Source organism: Leucopleurus acutus (assembly GCF_964270905.1).
Source record: "Leucopleurus acutus genome assembly, chromosome: 8".
Lineage (NCBI taxonomy): Eukaryota > Metazoa > Chordata > Mammalia > Artiodactyla > Delphinidae > Leucopleurus > Leucopleurus acutus.
The window spans coordinates 103,585,427-103,592,089 of NC_139151.1; positions in this window are offsets into that span (position 1 = coordinate 103,585,427).

A 6,663-nucleotide genomic window follows, 5' to 3' on the forward strand; every position below is an offset into this window, starting at 1 on the left:
ATTTATTTATTTGGTTCTGCTGGGTTTTATTTGCAGCAGGCGGGCTCCTTCGTTGCGGCATGCAAACTCTTAGTTGCGGCATGCATGTGTGATCTAGTTCCCTGTCGAGGGATTCAACCCGGGCCCCCTGCATTGGGAGCACGGAGTCCCACTCAACCACTTTTTTTTTTTTGGCTGCGTTGGGTCTTCATTGTTGCATGCTGGCTTTCTCTAGTTGCGGTGAGCAGGGGTTACTCTTGGTTGCCATACTTGGGCTTCTCATTGCAGTGGCTTCTCTTGTCACAGAGCATGGGCTCTTGGTGTGCTGGCTCAGTAGTTGTGGCATGTGGGCTCAGTAGCTGTGGCGCACAGGCTTAGTTGCTCCATGGCACGTGGGATCTTCCTGGCAGGGTTTGAGCCCGTGTCCCCTGCCTTGGCAGGCTGATTCTTAACCCTGCGCCACCAGGGAAGTCCCCCTGGTCTTTTTTTTTTAATATAAATACTTTTTAAAATTTATTTTTATACAGTTTTTAAAGGTTATACTCTGTCGACTGGAAAAATAAAATAAAAACGCACAATCTGAAAGTTGAGAGTTATGTTTTTCCTTTTTTGTTTTGGCCGCACCACGAGGCTTGTGGGATCTTAGTTCCCCGACCAGGGATCAAAACCACGCCCTCAGCAATGAAAGCTGGAGTCTTAACCACTGGATCGCCAGGAATTCCTGAGAGTTATATTTTATTCGGCAGACATTCTTAGGACTTCAAGCCCATGAGATAGCATCTCAAATAACTCTGAGAGACTGCTCCAAAGAGAAAGGGGGAAGAGCCAGGATATATAGGAGTTTTTGCAACAGAACCAATGTAGTCAGAACCTCAAAAGATTACTTGATAATAAAAGAAAACCAGATATCTCAAGTTAAGAAATTTACCACTTGTCTATGTATGGGAAGATGCAAGAGTCTGGGCTCACTGAAACAGGGGTAATGTGATGGCTGATGGCTGTGAAATCCTTTGTTTACTGATATGGCAGGCAATAATTCAGTTCTCAACTCCATTTAAAGTTATTACAAAATATTGGCTATATTCCCTGTGTTATACACTTCATCCTTGTAGCCTGTCTTACGCCCAATAGTTTGTACCTCCCACTTCCCCAGCCCTGTACTGCCCCTCCCCCCCCCACACTGGTAACCACTAGCTTGTTCTCTGTATCTGTGAGTCTGCTTCTTTTCTGTTATATTAACTAGTTTGTTGTATTTTTTAGATTCCACATATAAGTGATAGCATACAGTATTCATCTTTCTCTGACTTATTTCTTAGTATAATGCCCTCCAAGTCCACCCACGTTGCTGCAAATGGCAAAATTTTGTTCTTTTTTATGGCTGAGTAGTATCCCATTGTACATATATATCGTGTCTTCTTTATCCATTCATCTGTTGAAGGACACGTAGGTTGCTTCCATATCTTGGCAATAGTAAATAATGCTGCTGTGAACATTGGGGTACGTGTATCTTTTCCAAGTAGTGTTTTTGTTTTTTTCCAATATATACCCAGGAGTGGAATTGCTAGGTCATGAGGTAGTTCTATTTTTAATTTTTTGAGAAACCTCCATACTGTTCTTTACAGTGGCTGCACCAAATTACATTCCCACCACCCATCTGGACCTCCAGGGAATTCCCTGTGTTCTTTCTGATGCTATCCATTCTGACAGGTGTGAGGTGATAAATCAAGGTGATTTGATTTGCATTTCCCTGATTATTAGCAAATCAATTTATTGCTTATCACCAGGGAAATGTACTGCTTTTTCTTACTTGCAGTTTTGATACTGTCTGTTGAATTCTATATTAGGATGAATTCTGCTGCAAGTAGCAAGAGTCCTAATAGGGGTCAAAGCAATTAAGACATTTAATTATCTCATAAGATAAGCAGTCTGGAGGTTTGAGGATTCAGAGCTGGTCCAGTGGCTCAGTGGTGTCAGGACACTGTGTCACCCTGACCTGTACGTTTCTCTTAGCACCCCCCTCCCATTTTGGTTGCAGGGTGACTGCTACCACAGCCCCAAGCCTCCGATTTTCACACCCTTACATAGGACAGGGTGGAGAGCAGGAAGGAAGGGGGTCGAAAGGGGAAAAGTTTGGAACAAGATAATATGAGTCCATGCTGTGAAAATATCTTCATTTGTGTTGTTAAAAAAACAATTTACAACTCTATTCGTTTCCCATAGCTGCTGTAACAAATTACCAAAAACTGGGTGGCTTAAAATAGATCATTATTCTCTTACAGTTCTGGAAGCCAGAAGTCAAAAATTAGTACTACTGGGCTGAAATCAAGGTGTCAGCAGGGCCACAGTTTCTCTGGAGGCTCTAGGGAAAAATCCTTGCCATTCCTTGCCTCTTCCAGCTTCTGATGACTGCTGGCATTCCTTGGCTCACGGCCAATCGCTCCAACTTTCAAGGCCAGCATCTTTAAAACTCTCCCTGCTCTGTCTTCCCATCACCTTCTCCTTCTGTGTATTTGTGCCAAGTCTCCCTCTGTCTCCCTCTTATGAGGATACAGGTACTTGCATTTAGGGCCTAAGCAAGTAATCGAGGATAATCTCGCCATCTCAAGATCCTTAAATTCATCACATCTGAAAAGACCCTTTTTCCAAATATGGTAATACTTACAGGTTCTAGGGATTAGGAACTGATATCTTTGGCCTACTACAGTCACCAACTAAACCAAAAAGTTTTTGGTTTGTTAGTATAATTAACTGAGATGTCCTTGTAGGTGAAAAATGTGTTTATAATTAGAACCTAATTTAGTTTATCATTTATTATTTTACTTATAAACAATGAAGTATTTTTGATGCAGCCTTAATGGATACTCTGAGTCTCTGATCTTTTTTTTTTAAAATTAATTAATTTATTGGTTGCATTGGGTCTCCGTTGCTGCGTGCGAGTTTTCTCTAGTTGTGGTGAGCGGGGGCTACTCTTTGTTGCAGTGCGCAGGCTTCTCATTGCAGTGGCTTCTCTTGTTGTGGAGCACGGGCTCTAGGCGTGCAGGTTTCAGTAGCTGTGGCTCACGGGCTCTAGAGCACAGGCTCAGTAGTTGTGGCGCACGGACTTAGTTGCTTCGCGGCATGTGAGATCTTCCCAGACCGGGGCTCAAACCCGTGTTCCCTGCATTGGCAGGCGGATTCTTAATCACTGCGCCACCGGGGAAGTCGCTGAGTCTCTGATCTTTAAAGGGTTTGGGTCAGCCTGGCCTGGCCTGGCTCATCCTGAAGAATCCTTGGCAGCTCTGACACTATTTGTTGATGGATATTTCTGAGCTTGATCTTCCTGCTAATCCTCATTCCTCACACTTGGCTCTGAAAAATATAGGGCTATTTTAAAAAATCACATGTATCCCCAACGTTGAAGTTTCGCTTTTCCAAAGGATGTCTCTTCAGGATCTAAAGGCCATTTCAAGAAGAGGGCTAAGCCTGCACTAGCCAAGATGGCAGCCACTGGCCACATGTGGCTACACACTGAACACTGGAAATGTGGCCCGTCCAAATTGAGATGTGCTGTAAGTGTACAATACACAATGTATTTCAAAGACTTAGTTGAAGGAAAAGAATGTAAAATATCTTAACAAGAATTTTTATATTGATAACATGAAGAAAGAATATTTTTTTAGAAACATTGGGTTAAATAAGATACATTGTTAAAGTTAATTTTACCTGTTTCTTTTTATTTTTTAAAGTGGATACCAGAAAAATTAAAAGCACATATGGGTTTCACATTATATTTCTATTGCAGTGTTCTGACTCTAAACCCAGGATTTTTTGGAACAAACATGGAACTGCCACCACGAATCCTTTTAAAAGACTATGTGCCAAAAAAAAAAAAAAAAAAAAAGACTATGTGCCCTGGGTGTCCAGAGGCCTGCTGATACCCTGCTCTGAGAATAGTGCCAGCAGTTTGGATTTGTGAATGTATCAGAGTGCCCCTCTTTTCCCCCTTACAGTGTACTTTTTTAAATTATAAAAGAATTAGATGCTCATTGTTGAAAGTCTAATGATACAGAAAAGCATAAAAAAATTAACCCCCATCTCATCCCATTGAGGTAACCGATACTACTTTTCTTTGCTGAAAAAATGTATGCGTATTATATTGAGGGTTTTTCACCTACAGCTTAGAAAGACGTAATGTTATATAATTACATTTTTTCCCTCTTAAATTATGGTCACCCTTCCATGTCAATAGATTCTGACCTATTTTTATTTTTAGAGGGTTTTTTTTGGCCTCGGGGCATGTGGGATCTTAGTTCCCTGACCAGGTATGGAACCTGTGCCCCCTGCAGTGGTAGTGCAGAGTCTTAACCACTGGACCGCCAGGGAAGTCCCCTGACCTACTTTTAATAGCAACATAATATTCCATCATAAGTCAATATTTCCTTATTTATAGACATTCAGGTTGCTTCCACTGCTTGCTACTACAAACAATGCAACAATAAATAAATTTATACCAACATCCTTATTGATGAGTTTTCTGTAGGCTAGATTTCCAAAGCAGGATTACTATATTAAAGGCTCACTACATTTATTTATTTAATAATTATTTATTTGGCTGCGTTGGGTCTTCATTGCTGTGCAGGCTTTCTCTAGTTATGGTGCGTGGGGCCTACTCTTTGTTGTGGTGCATGGGCTTCTCATTGTGCTGGCTTCTCTTGCCGTGGAGCACAGGCTCTAGGCGTGTGGGCTTCAGTAGCTGTGGCTCACGGGCTTAGTTGCTCCATGGCATGTGGGATCTTCCAGACCAGGGATGGAACCCATCTCCCCTGCACTGGCAGGCGGATTCTTAACCACTGCACCACCAGGGAAATCCCAGCTCACTACATTTAAAGTTTTGATATTGGCAGAATACTTACCAAGAAGGATGTAGAGTTCACACTACATATGTAGTTCATAGATACAATCTGTAAGTGTAATTTCCTCACACCCTTACCACCAACAGAGATAAATCTTCTGAATTTTTTGCACATCTGAGGGGCGAAAACGTTCTCATTCTCTCAGGAAATTGCATTTCCCTGACGAGCAATGAAGTTTCTTGTTTATTGGCTATTTGTACTTCTTTTCCTATAAAATTACCAGTTAGCATCCTTGGCATATTTATCTCATCTTTTTCTCCTATCAATTTGTAGGAGTTCTTTGTACAGTATAGATATTAACTCTTTAGACTCACAAATTTGTATCTTTAGCCCAGACCTCTGCCCTGAACTCCAGACACATATCTAATTGTCCATTGGTATCTCCACTTGATGACTTAGAGGCATCTCAAACTTATTATGTCCAGGGAACTCCCTGGCAGTCCAGTGGTTAGGACTCCATGCTTTCACTTCTGTGGGCCTGGGTTTGATTCCTGGTCAGGGAGCTAAGATCCCACAGGTGGCGATGCATGGCCAAAAACAAACAAAAAACCAAAAAACCAAAAAAACAACTTATCATGTCCTGGTCATCCACAATGTTCCCTATCTCAATAAATGGCAACTCCATGTTTCCATTTACCTGGAGTCATCTTTGACTTTTCTCACAACTCACATCCGATTGCACATTCTGTTGGCTCTACCTTCAAACTACTATATCCAAATCTGAGCACTTCCCCTGAATTCTGCTGCAGCCACCCTGATCCATGTCACCGTCATCTCTTTCCTGGATTTTTTTTTTGGCCGTGCTGCATAAGGGATCTTAGTTTCCCGACCAGGGATTGAACCCAAGCCTGCTGCAGGGGAAGTGCGGAGTCCTAACCACTGGACCTCCAGGGTAGTCCCTCTCTCCTGGATTTTTGCCATAGTGATAACTGTTCTGAGCAAATGACTGTTTTCTCTTTGTTTTTACCCATTTCAATAGCAGCCAGAATGATACTTATAAAACTATGAAAGATAAGTCATATCAGATGAACCCCTCTGCTCTCTAGACTTCCGGTCTAAGAGTGAAAGCCAAAATTACTTCAATGGCCCACAAGGTTCTACACCTCCTCCCCATCCTTACGCTCTATTATTCACTCTGTTCCCCCCTCCAGCCATACTAGCTTGTGATTCCTTGGACAGACATGCTCCTGCCCCAGGACTTCCTGACATGTACTTTCACGCTGGAATTATTCCCCCCAGAGGATGGCTTGTCTGCTCCCTCAGTTACTTCAAGTCTTTATCACTACCTAGCAGGCTAAATGTTTTACTTGTTATTATCTGTCTCTCCCCACCATAATATAAGCTCCAAGGTCGGGAGTTTTGTCACTTTTTGTTTACTGCTTTATCCTTGGTCCTGCCTCACAGGGTAGGTTCTCAATAAAATTTGTAGCATGAACTTGTAAGCAAACATTTCCCTGAACTTGTCACATGTTCTTGTTTTTGACGTCTTCTGCCATGCAAAATCTTTTTATTTACATACGTACAACCGTCAGTTTTGAAGTTTTTCTTCTTCTATTTAAAGGCTCAATTTTTACCCTCTCAAGGACCGTTCTTTTGACTTAATTTCCTATTTTATTAAACTTTCTATTGTGGAAAATTTCAAACATACACAGAGATATATATCTCATTCCTCGTTTGGAAAGTCCATAAAAGGGAGAGGCTCTTACTGATTTTTCAACGTCTCCAGCCTCTGCCAGGACCTCAGCAACCTCAGGGAATGCGTTTCCAAAGAATAAATTAATGGCACGAGGGT